We start from the raw sequence: 19,674 nt of genomic DNA on the forward strand, positions 1-19,674 counted from the left end.
TCATTCTCTTCCTGTGTGTGTGCATGTGTGTGTGTGTGCGCATGTATGTGTGTAACAGGGAAATCACAAGTAAAATGGGGGTGAGTTTAGTATAATTCTTCCTAGAGTCAGAAGAGTTCTTTCAACTTTATTTTGAGAATACTTAAAATGCAAAAAATTAATGCACATTTTAAAATTTTAGAAATAATCTTTAAAGAAACACTAAGGCAAAAGGTACTGAGGCTCAAGAAGCCTCTTGGTATTCTTCTTAGGGTCATTCAGTCAGTCTACAAAGCTCAATAAATGTAGAAGCATGAGAGATACTTTTCAGTTTTTAGAGAGGTTCATACTGAAGATTCAGGTTGCTGGCATTCAGCTCCGGTGCTGGTATCTACATAATAATTTTTTAATCATTACGAATCATTATCATAACTATGATGCAACATATAAATATTTTTAAGGATCTTTTAGGACAGCAGTCCCTAACTTTTTTGGCACCAGGGACCGGTGCTCCAATGAGAATCTAATGCCTGATGATCTGAAGTGGAGCTGAGGCGGTGATGATAGTGCTTGGGAACTACTATAAATACAAATGAAGCTTTGCTCACTCACCCGCCGCTCACCTCCTGCTGTGCAAACCAGTTCCTAACAAAATTCTCTCATTTGCAGTGATTTCATTTGGAGGGTACTTTTATCCCCTCTCACTTTTCAGCAATCCATGTGCTCAAATTTTCATTTCCTTTGCTTAAACTGATCAATTCCTGAGCTCTCTGCTCCTTTACCCCCTACTGGAGGCCTCACTACCTTTTAATCTCATAGAATTATCTCCCTGTAGCTCTCACTAGACTGGCTGTTTTGTGAGAGTGAGGACTGTGGTCTCATACACTTGAGTCCCAAGCCTAGTTCAGGGTATGGCACCTAATACACATTCAATACATATTTGTTAACTGATAAAGTATATCTTTTTAGATCATAAAGACCACAGAATAGATACTCTTGCCATGTATATAAAACAGGCTTTGGGTTTGCAGAATGTCTCAGACTGCAGCCCCATCACTACTTAACAATTTGACCTCATGTCAGCTAGCCTTCTAAGCTCCAACTTCAACTAAAAAAAGGAACTAAAAACTTTGTTGAGAGAATCGAAGAAAATAATTGTGTAAAACAAGTGTCATGGTGCCCGGAGTACAATTACTGTTTAAAACGCTGGTTCCTTTTCATCTTTTCTGTAATCTTCTATCACTTTTCCACAAATAACTATATTAGTCAAAAATAAATTCGCTTCGTAAATTAGAAAATGAGTTGACAATTAGTTTTTTTCCTATATTATGTACATAACTAAAAATGGACATACGTCAGTGGGGAAATTTGGGTTTTAGAATAAAGTAATCCATTGATGTAGACAGAGTATAAAATATATCAGATATCTCAAAGGTATCATCATTGCTTAACAAAATAATGTCTCCTTATTTATGCCACTGAGGTATCTAAACATTTGAAGAAGGACATTTTGACCCACTGTTTTGATTGCAATGCCTCCATCTAGATACCAGCATTTGTTTTATCTCATGATCTTTGCTCCTTGTTCAAAGAAATAAACACATATTTTAATTATTTTGTCCAATTAATAAACATGATTAGTAGAAATGAGATAACTACGGTTGATAATATTTAAAACAGATCATGTTAAAATTGGTTAGTTCCCCAAATAAAACAATTTGATTCAAAGTCAACATTCTTCAGGAAAACTGAGAATAGGAAACATTGACTAGAAAAAAATTAGATGCAGAAATAATCAATAAAAAACAAAAATTCGCAATACCTAAAATTGTACAAAGTAAAATTTGTTATTGACCAAAAAAAAAAAAAAGATGAAAGAATAAAATTTTGAAAAAATTAGTTCTCTAAACCATAAATTGAGAAAATCGGACTTAGTAGAAATGTCACAAAAGAAAACTCATTCTCTCCGATGTGGAATTAGAAAAAAAAGCGATTGATGAATTAAATCTTTGTTGTAACAGTTATGTAAAAAAAAGAACTTGTCTTGATAAAAATAATTCCAATATGATTTTAAAAAGAAAATAGAATTGTTTAACTCTGCTATGTAGATATTTGATCCAAAAATTGTTAGTATAATGAAGTTCTAGCTAGCACACTCTAGATGAGAATTTAGAAATGATGCTATTATTCTCATGAGAATGTCTGTGTTACTGAACATACAACGGATGTCAGTAGGGGTTAAAATAGTAAGGACAAAACATACAAAGAGTTAGTTAAAATGCGAGGTTTGAAGTGGTAGGATCGAAACACCTACTCATCAAAACCAATTCAGTATTGGTCAGATAAAGATTTTTTAATAGATTGATACATTTGAATGTAATTATTGGCTTATAGAAAATAAAAAAAAATTACTAAAATAATTCTATTAAGTTTGCTGCCCAAAGATGGAATCCTTCCCTTCTAAAGAATAAAAAGTGTTGGATTCACTAATTTGAAAGAATGTTAAATTCTATAAGTTGGCGGTGGCGGTGAATTGCTCTCTCTCTCTGTCTCTCTCTCTCTCTCTCACACACACACACACACACACACACACAGTATGGCCATGACATTTATAAATAATGACTGCTATAACATGAATTGCTTACACCATTCACCAAGCATGTGGTGGACAGATAAATTATAGAGTTACATATGTTCAGTTGTCAACAATAATACTGGATTATTCATTTAAGAATATCTAACTCTTCAGAATCCTATTACACACCATAGTATCATTTTTTGGATTTTTAAAACTATATTTGCATTGCTATGAATAAACACTTTTATACAAAACATATAAAGCACTATTATGAAGACTGGAATCATATATCCTCATTTATGACATGCTCTTAATATAAATCACATGTTAGTGACTCTCTTTGAAATCATTCCATAGGTTACTCCTGAGTGGGTCAGAAAGAGTCACTGCATATTCCAAAATATATCATTTCCGCCACAGAAGAGTTTTGCAACCTGTAAACCTAAGCAAGTATATTTTTAAAATTAATGGAATTAGCTAGAACTAAAACATGATTTTATGGGCAGATGATAAAATTAGAAATACCGCCCTCCTTCTGTGCATCACATTAAAAAAAGCCAACCTTGATAGAATTCTATTTCAGGCCAACCTTGATAGAATTCCATTTCATGCTAAAAATAAGCCTGTAATCCCTGACCATCCACAGCAGGTTTTCAGTAAAGACTGCAAGCAGTTTGGACACTGGCTTCAATACTGTAAATAAAGTACAGATAGATTCTTGGAAAAAATATCAGCTGCTTTGGTAATGATTTTAACAGAAGATTGCATGTCAATAACAATAATGATAGCTAAAACAACAGTAGCAGTGGCAGCCGTAGCCGTTGATACATACTGAACATTTATATTACTTAATTCTCACAACAACCTGATGAAGTAGCTAATCCTATCTCTATTTTGCAGATGAGGAGAGAGTGCCTTAGACAGGTAAGTAGCACACTTAAACTGACACAGATAGTAAATAGAGAAGCCAGACTTTGAAGTCTGAACTTAGAACTCACATTCTTAAAAATTGACACACTGCATCGTATCCTATGAGACCAAATGTAGGTTCACAAGGAGCTGTCAAGCTAAAGGTTAATTTTCAGTATCTTCATAAGAGAAAATGGAAATCAACTTTAAAAGGTACATAGAGCTAGATGTACATTAACTTTTATTTGTGTCTTTAATATTTCAACTGAATAAATCTTCCGGTAACCAATTTCTGTCAGTCTAATTTTGGTGTAAAGGACAGGGGCATAGACAAATATACTAGGCTACAAACCCACTGGCTTTAAAAAGAGGAACATCATAAATCATTTCTGTTTTGAATGGGGTTCTGAGCTCTGAGTTTCTGAAAAATTAAAAATTGAGTTTTATTTTTGTCTTTTTTGACTAATCTCAATGGAAAAAAAAACAAAAAAACAAAAATCAAAACACTCTTATGTCCAAGTAAAGGACATGTTGGCTGGGAGATTTTGGCAATAGCCTCCACAGAGTCTTAGGCTATGAATTACATTTTAATTATTTCTTCTGTTGTGGCTACATGGAGAAGCCCTAAATACAAAGCAAACACCCACACATCCGCACATGACAAAAAAAGAGAGAAGAGGTATTGAAATTTTTATGCCAGATGTCTCATTAGTTTAGATAAAATGTTTAATTATCTTGTAGTTCTTATTATGTATCTATGAGTTATGTTCATGTTTGTTAAAATCTCAAATGGGGAAAGTATTCTAGTGGAAATTCTTTATAAATTCAACACCCCTTTATAAAAATATTCACACGACCGGGATAACAAACAGAGGAAAACTTTTCATCAGTGCAAGTCTATAAAATATGAGACCAATTTCCTACAAATAGCATGTATAAAACTATTCATGTGAAAGGTATACAGCTGGTATACAGCTGGACTAAATAGTTTGGCAAATATCACAAAGAGAAATATTTCTGTGTTTCTCCCTTTTGAGTTGTAATGAAATTCCTAAAACACTATATTAATTAGGTCACACTCTCTCTGGTTTCTGTTGTCTTGTGGATTATATCTGCATATCTCAGCCAGGACTCCAACCCATTCTTTGGGTCTTATCCTTCTTTTTACTCACTCTGTGTCTAGGATGGCAAATTGGTGACTTACGGGCTTAATGAGGCTCACAGATATTTTGTTTGGTTCTTAAACTAAGCTTTTCAAGTTCTGAATTATTTGCCAATCTTTAAGTACCAGAGATATTTACCAAAAAAAAAAAAAATCCCGATTCCCCAATTTTCTAGAAAAATCAGATTCATTTATATTGGTGCTGGAGTTAGGTCATGACTGGTTCCCTCGGATGGGATTTGCATTCTCACTTCTTTCAAAACTTAATTTCATTAGCCTTTCGTTTAATATCTGGCCTGCTTCACCCCTGTTTGCTCTGCCATTTCCTCTCTGTTTTTTCTTTTTTTTATTTTGTGACCCCCAAGCTGTTGAAGAATTTTGACTATAAACAAATTCATCTCATCCACTCACTGTTCCTCAAGCACATTGTGAGATTTCCTACTTCTATGTGTTTATTTGCACTGTGCCCCTCACCTAAATGTCCTCTCAGGAATCCTCCTCCAAAATAGTACTCATCTTTTGAAGCCCAGTTCAAATGCCATCTTAATAGAGATTCAAATGGAATCACTTCTACTTCTTTCTAAATTATTAAGGAAGTTTTTGCCTACACAAACTCACAGCAAACCAATATTTAAAAAAATAACTTTTGTTTCCACCTCTTGATTTTCTAACAACAGATTAGAGAAAGAAGGCTCTAATTTATAACTTTTTTGTGTTATTCCTGACTTGTAACATTGTCTTCTTTAGGGCCTCAACAAATACGTATTTTATAGCAACTAACCTTGTAGGGTTTAAATGCAACAATCTCAAAGACTCAGTTTTTTTTCTGTTCTATTTTTCTCTATATTAGTCTCTTGGGAAAATAATCGGTAGTTCATTAAACTGTCACCTATTTTAAAAGAATTACTATGATTAATATAGTAACTAGAAAGAAATAATTGTATATTAAACACATTTTATGAAGTCTTCTTAAGACAGCAGCATAATTTATTTTCCTGGTAACTGAATAATTTTGTTTGAAGGATTGGAGATTTTAAGTTTAAATGATTTTTTCTCCATAAAGGCATTCCGAGTGTGAATAAGGTCTTGAGTAATTAACCTTCATTCGATTGGTCTTTTGTGGGTTAAAGTACAGTTATTCTTATATTCCAAACAAAACATACAATAAAAATCACACTGGAATTTAGGTTATACTATTTTGGGCAGAAAGTGATACTCTGATTCTGGCAAGATTATGAATTTAGCTAATATGCAAGCCTTTCTGATATAAATACCTGGATGTGTGTGTGTATGTGTGCATGTGTATACATATACACACACATATATATACACAGAGTCTTCCAAAAGAGGAAGTGAAATCTTCATATGTAAAAATCAGGAGTAATGAGTTTGTTAGCTGACTCTGTGCTGGTGCTGGTGCTGGTGCTAACAGGGAGACAAGGATGGGCAACCAGTCAGAGTAACAATGTCTGTGGGCTTGAGTTTCATGCCTGTACACACACAGGAAAGGACTCTTAAATCCTACTAACACTGAAGCTGACACCTTACATACAACTAAGTTTCTCAAAGTGTGACATGTCCAGGGAGAAGGGTAGAAATAATTTACCCAAAAGCTTGCAGGAGGACAAAGAAACTTGAATTTGAATAAAGTTGTCTCTTGAGAAAAGTTTTTAAAATTCAAGCGTGTGCCTTGCATGCACTGATGTCTGAACATACACTATCCATGAGGCGCAGGAACCTTGAAGCTAAGAAGCTTTAAAAAAATTGATCCTGGATGAGAGATAATCCTACTGTCTTTGGCAACAGGAAAAAAATAAACAACTCAAAATTCTAGATATTATCATACTTCAATCTGCACAGAATTTCTATAGAATGAAACCCTATTGAAGATGAGCTCACAATAAAAATTTTAAAAATATTACAAAATACATGAAAAAATAGCTTGCCTTTTACAAGAATTAGACAAAAAAAATTACCACAAGATGAAACTTGAATTAATAAAATAAAATAAGAAAAATACAATAATATGCTTAAAATATTAAATTTAATTCAGAAACTTGATCTAAAGGACAAAATATAAGGAACTAGAATTATAAAAAAGAAACCAAACACTATGGAAAATGAACAGAGATCTGAAAAAGTACCAAATAAAATTTCTCTATATATTTGATATAAAAGAGTTAATATAGATCTATGATATGTGTATAATTAAATTCAGAAGTTTGATCTAATGGATGTATGTAAAACCTTGAACTAAAAATTATATGAAAAATATTATATGCACATTCTATTCAAATACACAAAGAATATATTCAAATTGAGCCTCAACACTGAAGAATCAGTATTATATAGACTAAATTCTGAGACAACTTATGAACATGATTAGAAATCAATAACAAAGAGTTAATTCAAAGTCCCATATAATCTGAATACCAACTTTTCAAGACTTCAACACTTAAAAATATATAACACGAAATAGATTGTTAGGAAAAGAGAAAACTTGCAAATTAATGAGCTAAATGTCTAACTCACCAAAGAGAAAATTAGAGCGCTCCCCTATCCAAATATGAACGCATGTTTTACCTTACTTACTCAGGGAAATAAGAATTAAAACAAAAATTAGACATTATGTCATATCCTTAAAACATTGGTGACAATTTCTGGTAAAGATTTGGGGAAAGAACACATATCACACTGCCAAATAATAAATTAGTATAACTGCTTTAGGGAGTAATTTGGGAATATATGTTAACTTTGCAGATACACAAGCCCTTGAAGCAGGAAAAAACAACAACGCAAGTGTTTGAAGCAAGCGTACTTGAAGCAAGTACACTTCTTTGTATCTTACTCAGAGAAATTCTTTTGCATGTGCACAACAAAACGTACTTGATTGCTCATTGCTCACTAATTGTAATAATGAGAGGTGAAAAGCAACTGAGTAGGGAAATGGATAAATCAACCAACAGGATAAGTAAACTGGCTTATTGTATAATAGAATTTTATTAAACAGTTAAAAATAAATATATAGGATTTACATCTATTATCATAGGTAAATCTTGAAAAAAATTCAGTGAGAATGTAAAAAGTTACAAAGAAAGAAAGAAATCCCAGCTCCAGTATATATTATCTATGTGATCTAGAACAAGTTATTTAACCTATGTGCTTCAGTTTTCTCATCTGTAAATAGAGATCATAGTAACTGGGCTCATAGAATTATGACAGGATTAAATGAATTAGTCCATTTAATGTACCTAGAACAGTGCCGGCACTGAGAAAGCCCCATCTATGTTTGCTATCATTATTATTATTACTACCACTACTAAAATAGCATCTAAGAAAATCTTATGCACCAATTTTAGAATAGGAAAGAGAAAAGGAGGAGGGAGCACATGGGAATTAAATTGCAGTGGGGCTCTGGCTTTATTTGTAATACTGTATTGATTCGAAAAATACAAATTAAGTAAATATGGCAAATGTTACAAAAGATATAATTTCCAGGAGGTGTCTACTATATTCATTCTAAACTTTTTTTGTATATTAAAAATATTTCCTAATTTAAAAAAGAAGTCTCCAGGAAATAAACTTTTTAAGTTTTAGTTTCCTTTTTGTAAAACAGGGTCAAAAGTATCTGCATCATGAGATTTCAGTAAAGATCAGATAAGGCACACAAATATATCTTAGCACTGCATTGTGCATGTAGTTTGTGCTTAATAAATGTAAGCTAAATATTAATTTGATATAAATCATTTATTTTCAAGAATGTAAAGAAGAAAATAAATTTATGAGCAATTCCACTGCTCACTGAATTTATTTCCAGTCCTATGTGTGTGTGTTATGTGTGTTTATTTCCCTTTTTATCCTTAATAGGAATCATATAATATACAAAAATCTGTATCCTGAGTTCTTCACTTGAAATAACCTGAGCTTTTTCCTAGGTCATTAAATGTTCATTAATATCATGATGCTTAATGATTTATTATTTCTTACATTTGCATTTTCTTGAGATCCTCTTTTCCTGATGTTTTCTCTATATTCCATGGTTTGTATGATTTCTAAGATGAGAAATTTTGTACACTTTAAGGGTTCTAATTAAAAGGCTACTGGGTCTAGTGAAGGTACCAATTTGTTTTAAAGCAACGCCTATGGAGTAGAGGGAAAATTGTTTTATTTATTGGAGTACTTTCTCTCCCTGAATCAGAGCGCATACTCTAAATATAGGATGAAAGGCTTCCATCAGCATAGATCTCTCAAAAAACTCAAGTTGTCTGTTGATTATCTTTAAAAATTCAACCCTATTTACCTGCTGTTTTGTGGAAAATCCACTCATAGTAGTAGATCAATGGTTGATCCTAATTTTCAGTGACAGTTAAGATGTGGCATTATGTCTTTATCTTGGCCTTTATATAAACGTTAGTGGGAGGATGGGAGAGGCTGCATCAAGGGTTGCTATTCAGAACTCATATCTGGATCTAATATTCTTAAATTTAAATGAGGGAGGGAAATAGGTAAAAAAAAATATTACTAACTTAAGAAAAATACTGATATCCTGATTCTTTTGCATTGAGCTCACACTTTATTTTCTATTACTTCTTTAAATATTACCTTTACTCTTCAGAACTGAAAATTAAAAGCTATTATGTTTAGACTTGAGAAAAAGAATACATAGCCTAAAAAGTAATAGAAAAAAAAAACCCACATCAGGTCAAGCCTACTCCCTCCCCAAAATAAGGACCAGACATCACAACAAACTAGTTTGCATATATTCGGAAGTAGAACTATGTATTTCAGTCTTCAGAAATACCTTAGAGTAAAATAATTCTATTAAAAGTCTTTTGTTTCCCTCTTCTTCACATAGAAATAAGACAAGTTAATGTTCTGAAGATTCTGGAGATCATGTGTTTTCTTTTTTTTTAATGTCTACAGCACCTCGTATTCCTAGGTGGTCTCTCATCCAAGTACTATCCAGGCCCGACCCTGCTTAGCTTTCAAGATCAGATGAGATTGGGCTTGTTCAGAGTGACATGGCTGTAGACAGATCATCTGTTTTGACCACTTCATCTTTCACAGAAGAAATATGAGGCCTGGAGCCAGGACTAGGTTTTTAAATTCATGACTCCCAGTTCTTCCTAGTACATCAGGATGCCTCATCAAGAAAAAGCAATTAAGTAAAATTACAGGTTTAGAATATATTCTCTCTAGGCTTCTTTCTTACACTAACATGCTGTGAATTTATGAATCAAGGTAGGTTGGCTTAAGTAAAAGAGTAACTCATCCGGAGCCACCTCAATTACATGTCATTGAGTATAAAGCTTGAAAAAAAATGCTGGAGTTAAAGGCTGTTTTGTGAAGGTACTCACCAGCTGGGTTAACTAGAACACAATGTAAATGACAGAATCCTTAAGATTTTAGGAAGTCAGCTTTGCTTCTGACTATCCTTTAGAAATTAAATCAGAAATGAAATTTTGAACAATTTAATCACAAGATATTTTTATATCCAGTCTTGAGAGTGGTATTGTTTTTTCTCAGTTTAAGAAATCATTACATTTCTTAAAAGTTGCATGTAAAGTAAAATTGTTCATTGAGCTTATTTGCATCATAAAATTGAAAGCACATGACTGTGGCTAAAAATCCTCCAATGGTTAAAAACTTTAGGAAGAAGTGGATTAAACAAGAGGAGTTTCATGTCATGTATTACTGTACTGAAAATAATTACATTCTAACGGTACACAACCTGGAAAGAACGGAAAGATTAAAAAACATTCTGCTAATGAGTTAGGGCAGCACTGACCCAGTTTTCAGTTATGATGAAAGACACATCAACAGCCTAAGATATTATTTCTTCAGCACACCCACGTTTCAGGTGCAAGGCAGTTTTCTTAAAGGAATTGTTAACTAAATCCTTTCCAAGTAGAAACAATCTTAGAGATCATCTAGCTCCAGGGTGTTTTTGTTTGTTTTGTTTACCAAGAGCTCATGAAAGAACCTCATAGAATATACAAACTACCTGTAATTTTATGCAAACTATTTGTATGTAAGTATAGGAATTTGTCATCAGAGATCTATAACTTCCATTTATCTTCCAAAAGGGCTTATGACTTAGAAGGATTGAGACTCAGTAAGAATCAGTTAAGTATCTCATTTTCAAAGAGATAAATGGGATAGATATAGTTTGATAAAATTCCTTAGATCACACAGCTAATTAGTATTAGGGCTATAGTGAGAATAGAGGATCCTCAACTTTCAAGCTAAGAATTCTTCTAACTTAACATGTTCTTTTATGAAATATATTTTTGAAGTACATAATTTAAAGCTTGTGTGACTCTGTGGAGTACCAAACATCAAAAATAATGTATTAGTGATTTATAAAATACATTTTCAGTAAAATTTTCTAGTGAAATTAGAATAAATATTTAATATTCTCAAGCCAGTATCCAAAAAAAAAGTATAGACATTTGATAAGTCAGGGAGAAATTTATTAATACTTTAGATTGTATGATTGTCTTTCTAAAAAACTCAAAAAATTAATTAAAACATTAGATAAATTTTTGAGGTATCTATAACATTATTTTCAAGTCACAAGATTTTCTTTTACTAATATCTGGAACAAAATTAATGGAAAATGAATCTCATTCATGTATGCACAAAAAATGTGTAGTATTTAGAAATAAACTTAATAAGAAATATGTATAATTTCTGTGAAGAAAACTACATAATTTCTCTTAATTATATATTTTTTAAATTTAAACAAATGGAAATTAAATACCATAACCTTGGATGACTAAAATATCTTAATGTTATGAAAGTATTAATTTCTCCAAATTAATTCCTGAAATTAACTTCAATTAAAATGGCATTTAGATGGGGGGGATATTTATTAAATATTGATCTGAGTAAATGGGCCTCATTGTACTTGCTGTACCAAAATTTAGACAGTACAATAATTAAAGTTCTGCAATATTGATATAAAATTAGAATGTCAGTGAAGAAAAATGAAACCTAGCAACAGTAATAAGTATGCATTATAATTATGATTAAAATGCCATAGTTAATTAGTGGTCATAAATGGATCATTTAATAAATGAAACTGGTAAACTAGTGAGGCATTTAGAATATACATACATACATACAAAAATAAAGTTAGATCTAAGTGTCCATCAGCTGTATCAAACTCGCCCTGGCCACCAACAGTAAACCTCTTCTCTCTCTTTGGATCCTCACATTACCTTTTGGGACACTCTAAAATTAGTGTTTCCTGTTTGAGATGTCTTCGACTTTGAACTCGTTTAGAAACAGAAGCATTTGGCACTCCCTAAGCGAGGAACATATTACTGTCCCTGATTTAACAACCATACAACTCAGGAGAATCCAATAAGGTAAAAAGGAAGCGGTCGGAAGTAGGCAAAATTTCCAATGACTGAAGTCGTAGGATCCCCTGGGAGGAGCCCAGAAAGTCAATGAATGTCAGCAAAGTGTCTCCTCAAAACAAGGCTCTTTGCAGAAAATACTAAAAGGAAATTCTCTCTTCCAAAGTCTAGATCCAGAGCGGGGCTAGAGACATTTAAGAGCCAAGAGCATTTTTCTAGGGCTGAAAGGCCATAATGAGACTAAGGATCAGCTCCTTGGAGGGTTTTAAATCTAGTGAGCTGTAAACGGTGTCACCCAAATTTATCTCCAGATGGTAGCAAGTCGGAGCCAAATACTGAGGCAGGAAACACAGAAAAAGGATCAGGATAGGAAGTGGAGAGGAGTTATCCCCCTCTTGTATCCCTGCAAGGCTGAAACCATTGCTTATAGTTCTCTTTGACAATGCTATCACATAGTAAGAAACTGAAAATACATTAACAATTGATTGATTCGCTGCAACATCACACAAATCCCAAGACACAGAAATATGGCCTCTTAAATTTACATTTTTAAATAATATTTATATGATATTATGATTTATAATATATATTTAGTCTTCGTTCCCATTTCTGGAACAGAGCTCCTAAAAACCCTTGGAATTTCCTAAGTGATGAGTGGTAAAGGTGTCTTTTGTGATGTTAATGGCGAAAGCATCTAGGGTGGTTGTCAGGAGAATCAACCTCATAATTAGAGGGTCGAACTTTAAGTCCAGTCCCTCGACCTCTGGGGAGAGGCGAGGAGCTAGAGATTGAATCAATTATCAATGGCCGATGATTTAATCAATCATGCCTGTGTATGAGGCCTCCATAAAAATCCAAAAGGATTAGGTTCTGAGAGTTTCTCCAATGGTGAACTTAGAGATTTGAGGACAATGGCCTACCTGGAGAGGGTATGGAGGTTCGGTGCCTCTTCTCACATACCTTGCCCTATGTATCTCTTCCATCTGGTTGTTCCTGAATTGTATCCTTTTATAATAAATTGAAAATCTAGTGAGTAAATGGGTTTCTTGAGTTCTGTGAGCTGCTCTAACAAATTAATCAAACCTAATGAGAGGGTCGTGGGAAACTAATTTATAGCTGGTAGGTCAGAAGCACAAGTAACAACCTGGGCTTGTGACTGACTTCTGAAGTTGGTGGGGGGCCATTTTATGGAACTGAATCCTTAACCTGTGGAATCTAACACTATCTCTGAGGAGATAGATATCAGATTTGAGTTGAATTGTAGAACAGACACACAGTTTGTATCCAGAGAATTGCTTGTTGGTGTGGGGACCCCCCTTCCTCTGTGGAATTGGGTCCAGAACCTATTAGATATAGGAAGCATTATATGAAAGATAATAAAGGGATTACAATAACATATATACTAGACACTTTAATGAAGTACAGATAATGAAAGTTATGCATTGACCATTATCATCACTAGGAAATATCAATTAGTCTCAGTCGAAAAGTATTAGCAGCTCAACACTGTTTAGCCTCACGAAGATGACACTGTGGTTCTGGGTTTGTCTGAGATGTTTGTTTTAGTTAAAAAATATGAGCGTGAGTGGACAAAGATTTATGCTTTGCTGTGAATTCTTTGAAACTTCACAGTTTACATTAGACTCAGTCAATGCTGATATCGTAGTCCATGCCCATAGTCTTATGAATCTGGGAATTGTTTTTCACAATAAAATTATAAATAGGCCAATGATTTATGAGTTACAATGTGTTCTTCCTTGATTGACATAGTAACTAAAGTTTATTCTTTAGCAATACCATAAACAAGAGAATTATATATACATAAATTAACTACCAATTTAAATTCATGAGTAAAAAACAAGTAATAAATGATTTATTATCAGAGAAAAAAACAAAAACTGAACAACTCAATTGTTTTTATAAGATTGTCAAAAGTTCTGAGGTGTAAATAGACTATGGATTGCAACATGATTTTTGAATAAAAGGTCAGAGATACGTTTTCAAAGAGGGCAGGAGCAGTGTAGATAATCTTACACTTAGACAATGTTTTATAGATTAGAAAGCCAAAGCAGCTCAATATGTGATACTTAATCAACACTTCATAGTATCTGTACTCATATTAATAATAACTGTCAAGTATTATAAGTTCTTTTGAGAAAGAAACAAAGGTTTCTGCTCAAGTGTGATCTGAATACTGAAGAAATTTAGCATTTAGATGGCCAAAATATCCAAAGAAATAGACTATTCATTCTAAACAGAATCCTGACTTTTGGCTTCCTATGACTTTATGGTTTATACTCCATGGCAATCCAGTTTTAACAAAATGAGCAATGAGAATTTTGTTTTATAATAGTATAAATGATGAGATACTATAAGGAAGTACAGACCCAGTGTAACTAACTTCCAAACACTGAAGGAAGACTGATTTTAGAACCTCTTTTTTAATCTGTTTGGGGTGATCTACAGTACAGTACAGAAGCCTTTGTGGTCCATTCATTCATTCCTGCATTCACCCAAATACCTGTATTGTGCATGGGTTCTCTACAAACACCAAGATCAATATCATGGGAAGAAGACAAAGACAGGAGTTTGTGGTACAGAATATGTACATACTGTCTCTTTGTTTCTCTGGGAAGAGAAAAAGATACACTTATACATATTCATATTGACATGTATATGTGTTGTTAGCTATAACACAATGACACGTCATAATTCTACAGCACTTTTCAGTTTGCAAACTGCTTTCATATACAATAGCTTATTTAAGCTCCTCAACTAGTGGTTTTTTCATATAGATGATGATAACCTAACTATTGCTGTAGATTTACTATAAGAAGATACACATAATATCCTATATTTTTAAAAAGGTGAAAATCATTATTCTTCTACTATAATACTGACTTTGTAACTTTTCCTATTTTTTAAACTCCAGATTTACAGGATGTTAACATAATATTAATAATGTGTATTATAAAAAGTAAGAGTTATAAGGTAAATTTATGCAATATTTGGGTTTCATGTTTCTTTGGGATTTCTCTGAGCTCCTGCTATGCTAATCTATATTCTTAGTCCTTCAGAATGGGGATGAAGTGGCTGCATTTCTCAAATTTACATGACAATAGAATTTTTTGTTGCTTAGAGTGTTTGGTCTGAAGGGTGAACACATTTGCAAACTCTGGTACATACATATTTCACCTTCAGTATTTTACAGCTGTATATATATTCCTTTATATAGGAACCCTGGAAACTTGAAATTAGATTAGCTTCCAGTCTGCTACCTAAAACCCAGAAGTTCCCTATTGAATGACTGAGAACATTATGCAATTTAAATCTAATTTTGTGTTGCTTGCTCTCTAAATGCCCAAATAATTTGTAAACATAGGTCGGACTATAGAAATAGTTCAATTTCATAATTGGACATTCCTATATACTTTATTTTCCCAATTTTTATAATCAAAGTTTATTGTTATACTCAGAAATAAAGTACAAGGGAAAACTGAGTTTTAAGAATAAACCATTTGCTCTTATGCTCTTAAAATGTTGCTCCTAAAACATGTAAAGTGTTCTAGAAACATTTTTCAAAATACAATAAGGCAATTGGCAACTTTTTAAAAATTGACGATATTTGAATTTCATTTCTCAGAACTAATAGCAATATAAATGGTTTCTGATGATGTTATTTAAAGCACAGTGTTGTATTGCTTCAGAATTTAGGTTCATTCCTTCTCAATGGAGCACCTAGGGCCATTGGGAATGGACTACATCCAAATAAATTTGCAGATGTGATGGAGATTTAAAAAGGATAGGAAAGTGAAAATGAATAGGAAGGACTGAATAGTCGCTGGTTCAGAACTCTTTATAACTGGGAGAATTAAATTCACAAAAAGTCCCAAGACTTGTTAAAACCTTACTACTCAAAGTGTGGTGCAGGACCAGCAGCACCAACTTCCGGGAGCTTGTTAAAAATGCAGAGTCTTGGGCTCCACCTCAGACTTACCGAATTAGAATCGGTATTTTAAGGTGATCCTCAGGTGATTGATTCCAGGGCATATTAAAGTTAGAGACCCTGCTTAAAAAAAAAAAAAAAAAGTCCAGGAAAACCTCACTAGAGTCCATTATCTATTTTAATGGGTTGGAAACTTCATTTTAGCCTTTTCCTCCCTTTTAGTTCATGTCTTTCCAAGAATAAAAAGGGTTATCTAAAAAGTTTTATACAGAACCTGAAAAAATAGAGTGCTAGTCACCCTACTTTTTTCCATCTTGTTGAGGACAATTTGACACAGTTATTGAAATAATCACCTTGCAATATCATGAGCCTGGTCATTTTTTTTTTCGTAAATGCTAAGCAGTTAATAACTAAGAGCTTTTCAAATCAATCAGCTTTTATGATGTTTTATCCAACGAGGATCAAGAGATTTAGGATTAAAATTGTCAATGAAAATTCGAAAACGATATCTGGCTTAATCTTTTTTTTCCCATTCTAGATTCTTGGGCTGTTTTTCTGATCAGTGATACACATACACTTTTAGGCATCTACAATAGCTAAGCATATTCCAACCAAAGGATTAAAAGATAAAAAAAAAAAGCATCTCTCTATTACAAAATACTCTCATCTTTAACCTCTGAAGCAGATCATTTATTTTAAAGTTCAGCATGTCATGGCCTTGAAAATAGAGATAGCTTTGAGAAAGGATATAAGTTAGCATTTTAGCTGCAAAAGGGAGCTACTGATCAAGATGCAATCTAGCTCAGGAAGCATAGCTTGGTAAGTAGAATTTTACTATTATGTGTACATAAGGAGCATAGATTGTTATAGCAAGCGAGATGCATGGAGAATTACCATATCCCCATCTTTCAGCTAACTCTATTTGACATGGTGATGTTTGAGAAGGGTATGATGATTCATAGAAGTATTTTAATAAGTATTTTGATAAGTTTTACTATTTTTTAAATGTAAGTGTAATTTTGTTATTGTAGACATGGGGGGGGCATTGTTTAAAATCCTATGTAAAAAGGGATTTCCATTGTATATACTGTAATGAAGAGACACAGGGCCTCACTTCCCACCATGGAAATATAAGGTGGGGAGGGTCTTTCCTTGCTCCAGCAGTCAATGTCTGAGCATGTGACCTAAGCTTGGCCCAACAGATTCTTCCTTCAAGGCCTGTGAATTACAGATGAACAGAAGGTTAAGACTTATAGAATTTACAAAGACAGAAACATGTCCAGAACATCTTTGCCAAATGTCAGCAACTATGCTTCTTGCACTGGAGTATTTGGAGCTGCCTTGGCTCATGTTCTTTTCCCAATTCTGGTTCTGTATCCTTTCTATTCTAAGTCTGTATGTCTTGCAAGTTAATTCCTTTTCTGTTTTGGCTTGCAATCAAGAATCATGACTGATACAGAAACACCACCTTATCATCAGACTTGACTAGTATCGCTATTTCAGTTCTACACAGATCATTGATGTAAGTTTGAGGAATTGGTTGCAGTTTGAGTTATCAATCAATTAGTGATAAGAGTGAAGGTGGGGGTGGGGGTGGAAATGATAGTAGTTACCAGCTGCAAGAATATATCAAGTACCAGAAACTATGTTATTATGTCGACTTGAGTACCTCTCATCTTCAAAAATGCTATGAGGGTCAGTACTTAATACATCCATTTTGCAGATGAGAAAATTAACATTGCTGTGTAAAAAGTCAAACACTGAAGTTATCTTGGCCAAAATCATATGCTTAATAAATTCCTGAAGCAAGATTCAAATCCAAATCTTTCTAGCTTAAACCGAGCTTGTATTCTATTCAGGATCCTGAAGGAGTTCTTTAAGAACTAAATCAATGTCACTCATTGAACTTTATAAGTGATAATAATTAAAATAATGTATCTCTACATTAATTGAGATGTAAGGAAAACTGAAAGGTCTTTTCATACCTTTTGAGCTGGTTATTTGAAGTTTTCTTATAGAAAATAAATAAAGCCCCACCCCCATGAAGAGATCATTTTGAAACATTTCTTTGAAGCAAAATAAAACCTAAAACTTAAAAGTCACACTTACACTAAGTTGTGCTATGTCTCTTTAATACAGTGTTAAATCTTGCCCTTGAAACATGTCTAAATTTCATAAAAGTTTGATATATCCCAACAAGCTTGTAGGGTGGATGTTGGACCTGCCTTCTATATTAGCCTGGAAGGGGAACTCTCCTATCTGTGTGTAATTATGATGGTATGTGAAAATTACTAATTTTTCACAGGATGACTCAAATAAAAAAGTTTGGGCAGGCATATTATTTTGAAGATATGCAAAAGCACATAATTAGTTGTCCAGCATTACAACTAAGCCTTAAAGGCAACACTTTCTAAGCCATTTTTAAAATAACTTTTCCGTATAAAATGATATGTATCACTAGTCATGGTACTTTCTTTTTTAGAAGTAATTACCATAATAAAATGGTAATGATGGTTATAATAGCCAGTTATAATATTTATTGAGCAGTTATTAGGTGCCAGGCACAGTGCTAAATGCTTCACGTAGTTTGCCTAATTTAACACTGGTGACACCAATGAGGTAGGCAGTATTATTACTGCCACTTTACAGATATTGAAAAAGAAGCAGAGCAAAACATCTCTGCCTGTTTCCTGGTGTTTGATATGCAAAGGATCATTGCTCAAGAGAGAATTTTACGCTTCACTATAGCCTTAGGATGAAGTACAAACTCTAAAGTTTAGCATGAATAGTCTTAAAAAGATCTGATCCCTGACTACCTACTCTTTACTCTCATCACCATACTACCACCCCCCTCCCCCAATTCCCCTTTATGCCATTTCTAGTGAACTGCTTCATATAGTCAAGTCCCTTCTGTCACACACACTCATTCCTCAAGATCAGTAGAGACAAGACCTATTCATTCTTTAAACCCCAGCTCACCTCAGAAAATCCTTTGCTGATATTCTAGTTAGATTTGGTTGCCACTCCTCTCTATGTATGTGTTTCTGTTATAGAATATATCATACTGTCATACATCCATTACATTATTTGTCTTTTTTTCCTACTGACCTTTAAGCTTCATGACATTAAATATGTTATTTGTTTTGATATCTCCAATACCTGACACAGGACCCAGCATTCAGTGGGAACTCAAAAAATACTTTTATTGAATGAATGACCAAATCTTAAATAACCACCTTATTTGTTCTTTTCTCAATCATCCTGCCAGAAAGAATTTGCTAAATAATTGTTTACTATAATTTCATAATATTCAAAACTATTAGAAGGAATTCTATACAAAGAGTTAGAGAATCTAGGTTCTTGTCCCATGACTGTCATTTAGTAACTGAATGACCTTGTTGAGTGATTTACTTAACAATTATTTTTAAAACACATTTGCCTTGTGCTAATGGGGATGCAGCAGAGGACACTGTAGACAACAACCCTTTCCACCACAGAGCTTGTATAATCAAGAACTGAATTTCTCACCAGAAAACCAAAGAGTTAGACTCAGGTCCTCCCAGGTCTAAAATTCCATGAAACAATAAGCCAAACCTCAAGGTCCTTAAAATATGCTATGGAAACACAGAAAAACATGAAGTAATATATAACACCAGGCAAATTAGTTCATTACCAGCCTCTGACATAATTAGTCTATAAGTATTAATTCTTCTTTCCAAAAATAGATACCTTATGG

The 19,674-nt window shown here is 33.3% G+C and overlaps 1 protein-coding gene and 1 pseudogene across 1 annotated transcript in view; both read right to left on the reverse strand.

Annotated features, from left to right (window-relative positions):
• The window catches only part of KCNH8 (potassium voltage-gated channel subfamily H member 8), a 306,005-nt gene that overhangs the window by 89,688 nt on the left and 196,643 nt on the right, over positions 1–19,674 (reverse strand). The window lies entirely within an intron of this gene.
• On the reverse strand, positions 9,543–9,661 carry LOC120581734 (uncharacterized; annotated as a pseudogene).

This window comes from Pteropus medius, unplaced genomic scaffold, assembly GCF_902729225.1.
Source record: "Pteropus medius unplaced genomic scaffold, Ma_sr-lr_union100, whole genome shotgun sequence".
Classification (NCBI taxonomy): domain Eukaryota; kingdom Metazoa; phylum Chordata; class Mammalia; order Chiroptera; family Pteropodidae; genus Pteropus; species Pteropus medius.